At 38.1% G+C, this 16,545-nt stretch overlaps 1 long non-coding RNA gene across 1 annotated transcript in view; it reads right to left on the reverse strand.

Moving 5' to 3' along the window:
• Positions 1-404: 404 nt before the first annotated feature.
• LOC120440051 overlaps positions 405-16,545 on the reverse strand; it is a 57,197-nt gene continuing 41,056 nt past the window's right edge. The window contains exon 4 of the long non-coding RNA XR_005612923.1: positions 405-508. This is a non-coding gene — a long non-coding RNA (uncharacterized LOC120440051). The remainder of the gene's footprint in view (positions 509-16,545) is intronic.

Below are 16,545 nucleotides of genomic sequence, written 5' to 3' on the forward strand. Positions count from 1 at the left end.
TTTCTTAACAGGTGATCCAGGTGATCGATATATGTATTTTTGTCTGCTTATTCTGTTGGTTTTGGTTTTGCCCTTCTCCCCGTCCCTCTTCTCAGCTGTTTTTCTTTCCTCTTTCTTTCTCCCTTTTCTTTCCACCAGTCAAGTCTGTCCCGTATTCAGCAAGTGAAAATAAAATAAACAATAAAGGTGAATCAAATGGACCATTACGGCAAGGCTGGGATGGTCCATTTGGTAAAGTAAATCCGTTGGGCATCTTTCTTCGCCTTTAGACAATAATTCTGATGGCAAAAGAACCAAACGGGACAGGTTAAAAAAAAAAAAAAAAAAAAAAAAAAAAAAAGATAAATTACTTATCTTACAACTACAAGTAGAATATTTATATGAATAAATAAATCACTACTTATTACAAACACTTTTAATCATCTTTAATCAAACATACGTGGGCATAAAAAGGTTCAGTTTCAGCCACCATTGGTTCTTCATTCTGCTGGCTTCACTTTGTCCCCAACTGCAAGATAACAAGTATGTTAGCACAGCTGGAGTGTCTGGAGCTACCCTTTGTCTCAAAGTCACAGTATGTTCAGAAAAAAAAAGGGTTTTTTTCCCAAAGCTTGCAAGAGCATTCTTGTAAGAAATAAAGGATATTTCATGTGGGAAACTGCTAAAAAACTGAAATGTTAGGGTAAGACGAATTAAAGTCTGAGGAATATGGATCAAAGAGAATAACATGCAGCCCTCAGGACGAGGAAATGTGATGGTTGGGATTGCTTCTGTGGTGGCAAGGTTGAGGATTTTTGCAGTATAAAAAGAGAACTGACCAACAATTATTTAACAAAAGCAAAGTCTGAGGGACGATATTATATTCAATATTCATTGAGAAAATAAATAAATAACAACTCCACGTTATTTCTAACCTTATCGCTGTCTCGAGTATAGGAGTTGCAATCACAAATTTTTATGCCTCGGCCTATTTAAATTTATAACTAATAAAATATATAATTTTGAAAAATCGAAATCATAACTGATTTTAATTCAGCCCTCCACCATGCCCTTCTGTATCTCCTTCAGTGTACTAACACAATGACTGGTTGTTGTCTTTGTCATTATTAGTAAAAGTTACCCCTGAAAATCCTGAACTATGAAATAATTGCCAGAAAATTTCTGTTTGTTAAATCTTCTGAAAAAATGTTAAAATAAAATAAACTAAATATAAATTTCTACATGAGTTTAATGAGCTTAAACAAATAAATAATAACAGGGTTAAAGTTCTTTAAAAAAAAAATCACATTGGTGATATAGAGGTCTCTAAAACACATGTATTCAATATGATACACTTGGCGTTGCAGGGATAATTTATTTTAAAAGTGCTTTTAATGGACTAGGCACGGGCAAAATGCATGTTTAGGTGTTTTTCCCTCCGATGCCACAGAACGTTACAGTGGAATCTGCCACCAACAGTTTAAGCCAGGGGAATTCACAAATTGATTCATGTCAAAGAAGAGCATGCTCCCAGTCGTGTTCCAGACCTGATGCAGTACCTTTGGGATTACACTTTGGATTTTTTCACTTAACACTGCTCTTGCTGGATTTCTTGGTTGTAGTCAGAGGCCTGACTATCATCAGTAATGATGATCGCAGACCCAAAAGTTAGGCAAGTCGTACACAGAAAATTAGTTTTGCATCTTGTGTGTAAATCCATGGTAAAAAAAAGAAAATCACAGATGTGCAAGTGTTAAAGATGAGGCTTACAGGGAGAAAATATACTGGAATAATCCAGAGGGGCACAAGGATATGACCCTGAAAGTAAGATCGACCAAGTTTTTAATAAGTATGGTTTCAGATGTTTATGGACAAATAGTGCACATTTATGGTTACAGATCACACTTCCTATTCAGACAGAGAAAGAAAGAGACAGACAAGCCTCTTTTAAGTGTTTTTATGGGAAGTGGGAAAAATGCTGTAGTTTTCTCTGAATTCTTTTCAATTTTCTCAGGAAAGTGGGAGAATATCCGGCTGCACTAGATGGATTTCATTCAATCTTGGGCTCCCTGCTGCTGATCTAGGAGACACCACAACTGGAACATCATTACTCTGCTTTTATCACCTGTTTTCACTCACTCTAGCCTTAACATTCCCTGAAAACAGCTCCTGCTATCTATCCATCTATCTATGGTTAGATTTAAAATTGCCTGTGCTATCTGCCTTAGGCCGGGGTGTAAATAGCATTCACCGTTCAGCTCCAGTGAGATAGGGTAAAATGGGCCTCACCTGCCCATTGCAAAATCTCCGACATTAACAAAACACCGGCTGTGTTCACCACACTGATGAGAGGAATGGGACTATTCAGTGCTGAGCATAAGTGGACGTGCCTCTATGAAACCTGTATTTTTGCTGAGGCCTTTTGAATGCAAACATCAAAACACATCCTTTGTCCTCCTGGATCTGCATATGAAATGTGAGATGCATTTGTTGAGTGGTGGTGTTCCTGGCAATGGAGGGCTCCATATGTTCTGCATTTGTTTACCCAGTCATTACAGACCTATCTACCCCGTGTGAGTACACTGTTGTCTTAGCGGGAGCAGCATTGGCACACAGACACACACACCCCACAGCAGCCACAGGGGAGAACCGGTCCACAGGAAATTAGGAGTGTGACAAGATAAGATCCAGCATTCATCTGATACCGTTCCTTGGCAACAACAAAGAGCAGTGCAGAATCATAAAAAAGAGAACAACGTGTAGGAGAAGATACGTGCTGATGTGAATGTAATGGGCTCTGTGCCACAACAGCTTGGTCCCATTACATTCACCTATAGACTGTGATAGCTCCAAGACAAACCAAGTACCCAGCACTTACTTTCCTATTACTCATATACAAGTAATATTATCTATCTATTTGCCTTCAGAGTAGACTGGTGAGTCAATGTAAGACTATAATTCTTGAAACTGCTGCCAGGAAGACGTGCAGCTGAAGTCCTATCTTACTTGCTGCTTTATGGGTTTCTACATCAGTGCTGATAAAGTGTTAATAAAGCAGCTGTCCCAGCTAGGAGTCACAACCAAACTCATAAAAAGTTGCACATCCCTTCAACTGTAACCACATAAGAGATAATGAAAAAGTGTCAAATATGTAACAATGAAGCTAAAAAGAGAATCAAGTTCAGACACAGTCTCAGAGCTAAAGTTGATGCTGATGGAGCCCTGATCAAATATGGTCTTTTTTTCTTACCGTTTTTTTTTTATTATTATTATTATTTTTTTATTAATGGTTATTCTACAGAAACTACCAGAAATGTTTCAGTGTAGTAAGCCACAGCATTAAACATAATAATTACTTTATTATTACATTAGTAATAAATTCAAACAAAGGATAATTTGTAGGGTAGAAGGTAGGATTCATTCCACCACTATAATATGGGGTATCCTAACATGTAAAAGCATCACACTATATTGCCTTTTTATTATGAACTCATTACCACATTGGTGACACTATATTAAAAGGTTTGCATTAGAATATATAAAATTGCCATTTCTTTACTAGTAAGTTATATAATTGTTATCAAAATACGGCTATGCATCGGAGACATTGTTACAATTCCCTTCACATTACTACACTACTAAAAATTTTAGTCTAATATTGCTCAGCTGAAAACCACACCTGATACCAAGTAAGTACAAAAGTATTGTGTTGCTTATTTCCACTTTATTATCTTACTATTATCATGTTATTCAACAGCAGAAACACTATAGACTCCCATATAAAACTCTTCTGTAAGTCAATTGTTGGGCTCCCTGCGTCACATACGACTGAAAACATAAATTGTGCACGGGCTGTAAATTAACTTTGATGTATTTTTCTCCCAATACTTTATTTTGTCATAAATGATTCTCTTTTCAAAGTCAAAGTCTGAAAAATAAAATACATATTTAGTTCAGGGGTTCAAATTATGATCTGAGCGAAAGAGAAAATAAAAAAGAATGACAGATAATAAAATGAAAAATCTTTTTTTCAATTTTATTACATAAAATATAATTTTATTATAGTTTTTAGATCACTGTTTAGGAGTGACACACACACACACACACACACACACACACACACACACACACACACACACACACACACACACACAATAAACGCTGTCCGTGGTTCTGAAGCTACAACAAAAAAAAGGAGTGAAAGCCTAAACAACATTAGTTTGGCCCAAAATTTTGTTGTTTTTTGTTTTATTTTTTTCTGCCTCCTAAAACAGTGGGAAGAAATACACAGTACATACAATCATGTTGGCTGATGGATTTAGAAGCTTCTTCAAAATGAATTCATGTTTGCACACAGTCAACTGTCATATACAGTTTTCACAAAAATGCTTTGTTCTCCTTGTTGGTGGTGAAATAGTGCAAACTGAGAAGGTTTTATGTGGTGTGTTGTTCTTTTAAAAAATATTTCCTATTGTCATATATATTGTAATAAATATCATTAATTCAGTTACATAACTGGATTACTTGTAATTTAATTCATGATATTTGGCAGTTTTTAAAAGCAACCCATCCAAGATTAATGATTCTAATGCCTTTATAGGGGATCGCCTATACATATTTAATCGCATGACACAATAATTGGATTAGTTTTTTTGTGAAAGTTTGTAATAGTTATAATGTAAGCATAAGCTGTATACAAAAAATGGACATAGCCTTGATGCCACCCAGTGATTCACTTTCTAAGTCTGATGATTTTGGACAAAACAAACAAGGTAGAGAGGTCCAGTTCTGTTACACAAATTAAGGTCCAGCAGCTTTTAGCTTCAGTTGCCTGTATCAGCAAATCTATCCATTAAAAATAAGAAATCCAAACTGGTGAGCGGTACAAGAGGTATATTAAAAATGCACCGCATGTACAGTTGTTATGGAAGTGTTAATTAGCATTTGAAACCACACATCTATTTTCTGCAGTTCAGAGATGCCCAGACATCCCTCTCCCTCTCCTTAGCTGTCTCTTCCAGCTCTTCTGGAGGGCAGTAAGGTTTTTTCAAAGCCAGTTTAGAAACATAATCTCTCTGAAGTATCTTCCTCCTACTTGGACATGCTTGAACAGCTCAACTAACAGGCATCCAGGAAACATGATGTCAGATGTCACGCTATCTCCAAGAGAGAAGCCACTACCCACAGCTTGTGTCCAAAGGTGAGAGTGGGAACAAGGACTGTCTACTAAACAACCTCGCTTTCATGCTCAGCTCCTGCTTTGCCACAAAAGACCAGTGCAACATCCACCTTACAGCAAATGTGGCACTCATCTGTCAGTCTCTGCTTCTATGAAGACAAAAGCTAACAAAAGTTCATTTTATCTTAAGGTGGACATTTTAATGTAAGTGTGAGCCAAGGTACCCTTTCTGACTGCATGGAGAGCAGCAAAAAAGTGTTTGGCCAGCCAAGAAAATAGCAAAGATTTATCTTACATTACTAAAAATAGCATTTCCGCACATGAGGCAGCCTCTTTGGTTCTGACACCGATCTCTGGTCTGGTCTAAAACTTGGTATTGGGCTGGAGATGGGCAGAGGTCTGAGGTCTGTCTGCTGCTATTCTCCTCTTGCTATCATCCATTCACCTCTTTGTTCCACCAACAGATGCCAGAATGTTCTCCAAATCTACCCAGACTCTACCAACCACAATGTGTCCCATACATCTACTCCACTCACGTCACTATACCTTAATCATTGTGAATAGCTTCCACACATGTCTCCCCTGCCTGCAGGATGCCTCACAAACCCTACCATGGCCTCTTTGCCATTGCTCCAATTAAAATTTGTTACTACATGCTGCAGCTTTCTCAGCTGTGACACCCTCTACCAACGCTCCTGTTCCAGACCCCCTGTGCTGGCCAGCTCTTTTTTTAAATTGCCATGTACAGGTGCAAGTCTTTTTTATTTTTAATTAGGGAGATGCAGATAGGAAGGTGTAAACTTTTAAAATAAAAGCATGAACACCTAACCATGCAATATAAAAAAAACAAACTAATAGAGCACCACTATAAAACTATGGTGGAGTATTAGGGCCGCATTAAGAAATAAAATATTCTTGATCATTTTGAGAATAATGTTGAAAAAAACAGTGAAAAGTGGATATTACAGTTACAACCTGACAGTTACCCTCTACAAAATGCCTTGTGTACATGAGTTACTGAGATCATACTTCAGAATCACTTTTAGTTACAAGGAGATTACTTCTCTTTGTTACATATGGTCAAAAGGGAAAAAACAAAAACTCAAAAAGCACACAAATGTGGAAGGGTTGGCCGGATTTGTACTAAATGAAATGGCTGGTAATGGACAAATGAAAGGATATTGAAGATTACACCCTCGTGCAGTAAAGAGTATATATTTATATAAGAGTTGTATTACAAGATATGATAAGATGGCTAATCAATTTGTCTCACTATCTCATCGATACAAAGGATTTTGTAGAGGGTACAGTAGTTTTGACTTGAAACAACGGTAGTATCTCGACATTTCAACTTTTTTCTCAAAATGATCAATAATATTTTTTCTTAATGTGGCCCCAAAGCTTCTGTGTATAGTTGAGAACTTTTTAAACTATTTTCATTAAATTACAAATTCAATTAGTGTCACAGATTTTTAGCTTTAGTCTTTTTCAATTACTTGGAAATATAATTTAATTCAGTTTTATTTATACTATCAAATCACAACAACAGGTGCCTCAAGGTGCTCTATACTGTAAGGCAAAGACCCAACAACAATACAGAGAAAACTCCACAAAATCAAACATCCTATGAGCAAACACTCGGTGACAGTGGGAAGGAAAAAACTCCCTTTTAACAGAAACACAGGTACAGGAGAATGAAAACTGGATTATAGATGGCAGACAGTTGGTGTTGTAAGCCACCGCCTCTGTTCTATGTCCACTGTGAGCGACCATCTTTGAACAGAGGCGGTGGCTTACAACACCAACTGTCTGCCATCTATAATCCAGTTTTGAGGTCCCTTCCCAGACGCCTTAACGCCCACTCACATCCGTTTTCCCACCTTGGCTCATGTGATTAGATAGAGGATCAATAGGTGGTCCATGACCCTCTTGGGGGGACACTCCCATCGGGCTTAAAATCTGGGACTCTCCACCAGTTGCTCTTAGAACTGAATAAGCTTCTCGGATGAGAGGTGAAACGTCTTCAAGAAACTCAAAGAAGTCCAGATGCTTTTCTTTCCAAGCTCCTCAGACTACGATGACTTGAATGACTGAGAACTTTCACAGATATGTGGAATATCATGTTTTGCTCTATTAGAATGGATGATGAGCAAAAACTAAACTGTTAAGCACTTCTCATTGATACAGCCTGAGGTTGATCATTTTGACCTTACAGTTTTGTAGCTTTTAGTGAATACATTTCGGCATTTTTTCTCCTACATCAATATTTCAATCAGTAGCCTGGGGTCTAAAGGGTTAAAGGTTGCGTAACCTGGGACCCCTGAGGAGCTCTTTGGTCAAGCAGCAGCTTGACCATCAAGTTTGTTGCTCCTTAATGGTCAAATAGGGCTGCCTGCTTTTAACACACAATGGTTTTCATTCTAAACATGTGAATCACCTTTGATAATACAAAATAACTTAAAATAACTACTTTTTTGACTGAACAATATGTAAAGAATAATTGTTTTATCGTTTTCAGATAACTTGTACAACACTAGTAAGAGTGTTCGTCACTGCAAAGAAAAAATTTGGAAGCAATTTCTGTGTCAGCCATCCTATCTCATTCAATCTAGATTGTTCTGATGTGATGAGTGATTCAGCCATCTCTACAGAGAAAAGTAAACATAATTTCACCCTGAATGTTCACCGACGATTTGGCTGCTCACATAACCTTCTGCTTTGTTCACAGCGCACCACAGTGTGGCTCAGAAAAACCTCATCAAAAAGACCATCCAAGCCCATGCAGTGCACACGCACCCCCCGACTCTCCCAGCACTGTTGACAGCATGAATAGATCCTCAGTTACACACAAGAAAATGTGATGTGTGTTCAAGGACTGCAACAGTCAGTTGATGCTCAGAAAAAAAATAGATCAAATTTTGCTTCATATGACCGGAAAAAAAGTGAATAAAATTAAACGTTAAACACTGGACTTATTATCGATGTATAAATATATATAGGTACATAAAACTGTGAAACCAACCTTTAAATTTTAGTAAAGGATTTTGTTTACCAGTCAATTTAGTTATATATGTAAATCCCAGCTACAGCTCTGCATACCAACCAAACACATATGAAGAAAATGCGATTTGTGATGGTAACGGTGTCATATGGCCAAAATCCATCAGATACTATCAAGTAGGTTTAAACAACGTGCTAAAATTTTATAGGCAACGAGGGAATGTGTTAGGTACTTCAAAATGCAATAAAGAGAAACAGCATTATCTTGTGGCATAATTCAACAATTGTGTTTAACATGTTAATCATTTACCAAGTTGAAATCTCACAAAAGCCCCAAGAAAACCCAACCAAGTCACTGTACTCAGCCCACCATCAAGAGACTTTTGACCAAGACCAGCCAACTTTACCATCAAGAAATCAATGAATTTGGTACCAGAGTTTGCTAATTAAAAGTATTTAAAGAGTATATCTCACCAGGGAGCACATAAGTATATAGTAGGGATGGAGCAAGTTCTGATAATGGTGCTATCTGGCTATGTATCATAATGCTACAACAACACAGGAAAAAGCAACTGCTTCTATTACATCGAAGTACAATACCAAACATCAGATGGAGAGGTGAAAAACATACCACCACTGGACTCTGAAGTCATGGAAATCTGTTCTGTGGTGTGACAAATTGCTGTCTGATAGACAAGTGTGAGTTTGGCAAATATATGACTGCACTGTGATGACTATAAAATTTGGTTGCATGGGGAAATTCTATGGGGTTGGCCTCTTTGTTCCACTTAAGATTCATATTGCAAGACATTTGTGACAATTACATACTTTCAAATTTGTGGAAACAGTTTGAGAAAGGCCCTTTTCTGTTTCGCTTGACTACGCTCCAGTTTTGTATTTTGTGCCATGAGGTGCCTTTTAGCAAGCATAATTATCAAGTAGAACTATTGAATAAAACTGGAGTTTAACAACCTGATGTGCAAAATAATTTCCTTTTGGTTACAATCGATGCATTGGGAACAGAAAATAAGCATAAAAGATGAAGGTTTTTAAACAGTACGCAGCCTTGTTGAGCAGCATGTGAAACCCATGTCCTCCCACACGTCTCCTATGTCTGAATTTGGAAAGGGTTAGAGCCCACAATTACTACAGCTTTTTAAAAAGGCCAGCCAAAATTTACACCCACTTTACACAGCCTCTGGCTGTCTTTTTTCTAGTCTATACACAGCCATTGTTGGGGTTTTGTGTGTGAATGAGTTCCAGGAGAGACCGTCAAAAGCCACACACCGTTAAGACGATGCAGCACGGCCAATTTTATTTTGCGAGCACTGAGAGTTTGTAGTATTTTGCTTCCACAGCAAATCTTCTTTAAGCTACCAGAAAGAAATTTTACATAAATCTAAATTATGCTTATTTGGTAATTCAGCTCCACTTTGTTTATTAGACATTTAACAAATTAATGCAAATGTAATCAAACAGTGACATTTATATGTTTATCTGTTTAAACATAAAATTCCTGAAAACTAGCAGTACACAGAAGAATTTGTAGTGTCAAGATTCCTTTTACAGTACATATATTTAAAAGATATTTTTAAAGACAAACTGAATTGGTTTATGTAGGTATGAGGAAGGAATTTTGATGCCGACTTTATGCAGCGGTGAAATTTTGTTACATACCCAATGCCTCATTAGCATATTTAACGTTTTAAGCAAAACAAGAAGAACAAAAAAAAAAAAAGAAATGAGTCTCTTTTTTTCCCATCTTACCTTCAAGAGCAGATTTTCAAAAACAAAACAAAAAAAGGAAAAAAAGAGCTCAAGTAAAACTGCATGATGATGGGTTTAATAAAATGCCCACACTGACACAATAAGCCAGATTTGCAGTTTTTTGGTGTTACACTGGGTTCATTATGCATGGACTACACCAAAATAACGCAATTGTGTCTGGGTCACCGAGCCCCATCACATACCCCTAAACCATGAATCTGCTCTCCATCACAGCTTCAGAAACAGTGCGAAGTGATCGCCTACACCATTACTGTGGAGGTCACATCTCATCTCGCAGCCCTACCAACATCATTAGACATAATGCTCTCTAATACATCATCCATTGATTAACTGCTTCTCCTTTGGAATATGAAGAGCAAACAGAGAACAGAGGAACATTTTCTGTTGAATGAAACAATTTACAGGCAATCCCAGTCATGTGACACATGTCAGAAACAACTAAGTCTTCTTATAGATGCTGCTGTGTTTATTTTTAAATAAAGTCAGTATGGCTTACAGGATTTTCACTCATGCAGGTCCTGTAAGCACTAAAAGCAACCTAGAGGCCAAAGCAAATTACAAATCATCAGGCTGAGCATTTAACATGTGTCTGTATTTCGCAGAAGTAGCTGACAAGCACAAAAACCAGATACCAGCACATGGAAAAATCTGTGACAGCTGTCATTTCTAATTACCACACGACAACAGCGAGCCATCGGCCTGAAAGGCAGCACCATGAATTGCTCTGACAGGTGATTTTTCTAGTCATTGGCCATGTAGGAGAAATGAGCATTTGTTGACATACATGGGCTGCCATAAGAGTCTACTTTTAGAAAGCACGACTTTACATGTGCAGGTAGGACAAAGTAAAACATCATAATGATGACAGAAAATGTAAACAACTAAATTTTTGTAGTTAATGTATCTATTCTATTAAAAAAAAAATAAAGGAGGATAAGCATCTTTGGATTTCAATTTTTCCACGCCCTGACCTTTTCATAGAGGACTTAAAAATGTTTTTGGTAATTAAATTGATCAGCGGTGAACTCACAGCGGGGGACCCTCTTAGTGAAGAAGGAGAGACAGACACTGGACGTGCACTTGGGAAAAAATGGAATTACTGAAAATAGATCACAAAAGCACTCAGACTAAACAAAAGCACTGACCTTCAGCGTTCCCCTCAGACGACTGGGCCTCATAGTTAAAACCAATTAGGAACACGTGACAAATGATCTGCCAGATTTGCTGTTTCAGAGAAAAATTCATTTTAAATAACACTTCCTGCCACCGTCACAGTGACAGCTGGAGCATTTAAAAAAAGCTGCTGTCAATTTTTGATGCCATTCCATTTTTTACTGCTTAGATTGAAACTAATGCTAGCTATTATCCTTAATATTCTCAGCCAAACAAAACAAATCTGAGCATCAAAAGAAAAATTGATTTCTGTCTTCAAGTCAAGAATAAGGCAAATCTACTGTACAATGGGCGGCATCAAACATTGAGTGTAATTCAGTACCAATTATTAGCAAATAATTTATTAGTTATTAGCTTCTTGTAATGCACTGTTTCTTCTTCATTCATCCCTTTTCACTTTGTGTTCAGACACCATTTTACATCTAATCATTAGTTTTTATTAAACTCTTGCTCTTTTCCACTCTTCTCTTCTTTTTTTCCCCACTCACCCCAACCGGTCATGGCAAACGGCCGGTCCTCCCTGAGCCCAGTTCTGCGAGCGGTTTCAATCTGTTAAAAGGGAGTTTTTCCTTCCCACTGTCGCCAAGTGCTTCATCATAAAGGGTTGTCTCATAGTTGGGGTTTTCTCTGTCCTATTTTAGGTTGATTGCGCTATATAAATAAAACTGAATAGAAAACTACCAATTGTGCATTGCTTAAAAACCACACCCTGCCTGAGTAATGTTGCTGACCTTTATATCCACAGTTTGCTTAGCTTGTGATGGCTGCTTCCATTTCACAAAGCTCAAATCATCTCAAACATGACAGGGAGTGCACTGTAATCAAATAGCCTCCACAGTCACTAGGATCTCAAACCAACGGATCCCCTTTGGGATGCGATAGAATGTGAGATTTGCCTCATGGATGTGCAGCCAACAAATCGATAGCAACTGTGTGATGCCATCGTGTCAGCGTAATCAAAAATATCTGAGTAGTGTTTCAGAACCTTGTTAAATTTAACACACCACATAATTAAGGCAGTTTTGAAGACAAAATTAAAAGTGGCAAGTGAGGATATGTTGATTGTTTTCAAAAGCAACCAGTCTTATAGAAAGGTCTAAACTTTCAATCTCTACTTTAACTGAGAAGCAAGCCCTTGTAATATAGATAGCCATACTTTCAACATTAAAATTAGATTGTGAATTAAGTTATTACATCATTTTAAACTGTCGATGGGATTACATCAGGGAGTTGCTCTCAGCCCCTTTTTGTTTGTGATGGCGATGGAGTGGTTGACAGGGAAGGTTAGCCAGAGCCGGAAGTGACCGTGGACAATGATGTTTGCAGATTACAGTGTGATCTGTAGCAAGAGAAGGAGGCAGGTAGAAGAGAACCTGGAGAGGTGGAGGTATGCTCTGGAGAGAAACCTAATGAAAGTCAGTAAATGAGTTTTACAGTGAAGCGGCATGGAGTAGAGGTGGTGAAGGTAGATGGCTTTAAATACCTGGGGTCAACAGCAAACCAGTGGACAGTGTACAAAAGGGTTGACGGAGAGAGTGAAGGCAGAGTGACGTGGATCGAGATTGTCAGGGGTAATTTGTGACAGAAAAATAAGCAAGTGAGATCTGCTTCAATGTGTAGTTTATAGATGGTAGCATTAACAAAAAGTCTGAAGGCTGGGCTGGGGTTGGAAGAACTGAAGATGCTAAGAGCTTCACTGGTAGCAACCATGATGGACATGATTAGAAAGGAGTATTCAGAGCACTCAGGTCAAGCATTTTAGAAGAAAAGTTAGAGAGGTATGGTTGTTTTGACATGTATATGGAAGAGATAGTCAATATATGGACAAAGGATGCTGACTATAAAGCCGCTAGGTCAGAGGGAAAGGAGAAGACTTCAGAAATCATTCATGGATGAGGACATGAAGAAGACTGGTGGGACAGAAAAGGAGATAGGGATAAGGTGAGAAGGCAGCAGATGATCTGAGAGCCCCAGAGGACAAGATCTGCATCACAACCATGCCAGGGCTCGACTTTGGCAATGTTTACACATATTTTGAGAAGAATACCTCACCTTATACTGCCAGCAGGATGAAAGTGTACAAAAGCTCAGACAGCTGAATATATTTTTGATGACCATGGTTTGGAATGAAGGGCAAGAAATTCTTCACTGTCAAAGTAAAAGCAAGTGGTGGCATTGATCCATTTCTGGTCATTTTCAGGATCACTGAAATCAGTGTTCTCGACCAATAGTGACAAACAGCAATAGTTCTTATAGGTTAGATGTAATAAATCTTACTCAAACTTATATCAAATGTCAATGACCCCCTAGAGAAGAACAGATTGCTGCAATTAAGGCAGGATTACCAAAAAATAAATAAATAAATAAAAAATAAATGTGTTTGCAGGTGTAAACAGAGTGGCTAAACATTAGTTCAACACAACTATCTGGCTTTTTGACTATAGAAATCTGATTTTAAAAAATACATTGGGTGGAAATAATTATTTGATCCGCTGCTAAACTTGTAAGTTTGCTCAAAGAAAGAAAGGAATAGTCAGATTTTAATTTTAATAGAGAAAGACAAAACATCATGGAGTGGCCTAGACTGTCTCTGGACCTCAGAAACTACTACAGAAAATCAGCTGAGAGACCTGAAGCTTCAAGATGCCAAGCAGCAGCCTAGAAACCTAAAGAATTTAGATATTTGGAAACCTTAGAGAAACCCTTGTTGGCAATACAGCACTAAGTACCAAGTCATGTTTTACTTGGGGATCAAATACTCATTTCACTTAGTGATATGCAAACCAATTGATAAATTTCACGCAATGCAATGAGACAGTTGATATTCTGTCTCCCTTCATTAAAGTTAAACCACCATAAAATTAGACAGTGCTCGTTTCTTTGTAAGTGAGCCAACATACAATTTCAGCAGGGGTTTAAATAATTATTTTCCCCACTGTAACTGTCAGGCTGCAGAAAAAAGGTCTTCTTTTGCCTTCCACATGTGTGAAATTATGTGACATAATGTAAACTATAAAAAAAAACCCCTGTATGCTAAGCAGGGGCATAAGCAATTCATCCAGGGAAGGAATAGAAACTCATTCTATATTTGCCCCTCAACAATATAATATAAAACTACGGAATTTGAATAAACTTGAATTTTTGAATTTGGCTTGGTTGAATACTATGATGTGCAACACATTTGTAGTATATATCGAAAGCCAAAAGAAAAAAAAAAAATGGGCAGCATTTGACGGCCTTAACAAAAAAAAAAAAAGAGACATGTTTTAAAACAAGATAACAAAAGGAGATAAGTGCTAAGTACTTTTTGGCCCAGATGACGATAATGATGATGATGGTGACAGGCCCTGTTCATCTCTCTCTCTCAGCCCAGTTTCAGTTTCTTAAACCAAACGTCTCATGTTCAGCAGGGCGTCAGGCTCACCGCTGGGTGCTGCCACTACTGCGCTGCCACATAAAAGCAACGTGTCACTCCACACCACGTATTAGATTTTCTTCTCCGCATGACGCCTCTCTGCCCATCTGCACATGCGTTTTCTCTTCTACCATTCCTTTGGTGTTTGAGCATGCACATTCAACTTGTTCATTTAGCAAATCATTTTCTGATACACCTGAGTGCTGAAACTGAAGCTGCTCTTTCAGATTGCACAAGGACGTACAGAAGAAAGGAAAGAAAAAAAGTGCACAGCATAGGAGCTCTTGATGGCATCCTATAATTGCCTACTATCTTTGCTCAAAACATTTTGCTTACAAAGGTTTTCTGTGAATGTAAAGCTTCACCTCATCCATAGAGTTGTAAGGGTGAAGGTTTCATATGATGAATAAAGAGATTTGGAGCTCTACAAGGATAGAAAAACAAGGTTTTGTTCAAAACAGAAAAACAAATCTATAAATTTCCATTTAAAGAACACAAATGGTAAATGGCCTGTTTTTATATAGCGCTTTTCTAGTCCCTAAGGACCCCAAAGCGCTTTACATATCCAGTCATCCACCCATTCACACCATTACACCACCACCACCAGCTTGAACCATTGATACAAGGCAGGATGAATCCATGCTTTCTAGTTGTTTACACCAGACTCTGACCCAATCAAAGTTTGTGTCAACTGTAGCCTCATCTTCCTGTTATTAGCTGACAGGAGGGGCACTCAGTGTGGTCTCCTGCTGTTGTTGGCCATTTGCTTCAAAGTTTAACATTTTGTCCATTCAGAGATGCTCTTCTGCATACCTTAGTTGTAATAAGTGGTTATTCAAGCGTTGCCTTCATCTTATATTAAGTTGTCAAAGAGACCAACAAGGTATTTTCTCCCAGAAACCTATCAGGCTAAAGAAGTCTTTTTTTGCCTTCCAAGTAAAGATGTGACATACTGTAACCTATGAATAACTACATGCTCCTCATCCAGGGAATGACTATAAACATAGAAAGCTGTTGCTCACAGGATATTTTCTCCTTTTCTCTTTAAACCCTAGAGATGGCTGAGTGGGAAAATCCCAGCAGACCAGCAGTTTCTGAAATAATGAGACGAGCTTGTCTGGGACTAACACCGAAGCCACACTTAAAATCACTGAAATCACCTCGCGTCTCCATTCTGATGCGTGGTTTGAATTTTATCAGGTCTTTTTAACCATGTCTACATGGTTTGCATTGGGTTGCTGACATATGATTGGCTGATGAGACAGTACTAAATGAAGTGGCTAGTGAGGCATAAAAATTGCATGAAGAAGTCAGAGGGCTGTTCAACAATGGTCTCTGATATGTCTGCAAAACAAATTAGAAATTTCTGGTTAAAATGAGAAGTGATCTGTTTGGAAAAAGAAAAACACTGCATTCCAGCATCAGAGCCTTATTCCATCTGTGAAACCTGGCTATGGGAGAGTCGTGGGCCGGCCACGTTCCACTGCATCTGGCCAAGGAAGATTTGCCACTACTGATGGAGCAATGGAGTTCAAATGAAATTCTAAAGGAAAATGTCATGACATACTTCTGTTATCTGCCTCTAAAGAGAACATGGGTCATGCAGAAACACAACTTCCCCACCAAACCATTAAAAATAGTCACAAAAGAACAAAATGATGCTTTGAAACAAACCAAACAAACAAAATCCTGAAACTGAAGATGTTCCGAACACTGAAATACGCAATAATTTTTCCAAGCCAGTGCAGTACTTATCAATATTAAATGAAAATGCTCGACTGCCATTATGACTGCTGCATAATGGGTAGCTAATGTACTCTACTGGTTACATAAGATATATATAAATGGTAAATGGTAAATGGCCTGTATTTATATAGCGCTTTACTAGTCCCTAAGGAGCCCAAAGCGCTTTACACATCCAGTCATCCACCCAGTCACACACACATTCACACACTGGTGATGGCAAGCTACGTTGTAGCCACAGCCACCCTGGGGCGCACTGACAGAGGCG

This window comes from Oreochromis aureus, linkage group 4 (assembly GCF_013358895.1).
Source record: "Oreochromis aureus strain Israel breed Guangdong linkage group 4, ZZ_aureus, whole genome shotgun sequence".
Classification (NCBI taxonomy): domain Eukaryota; kingdom Metazoa; phylum Chordata; class Actinopteri; order Cichliformes; family Cichlidae; genus Oreochromis; species Oreochromis aureus.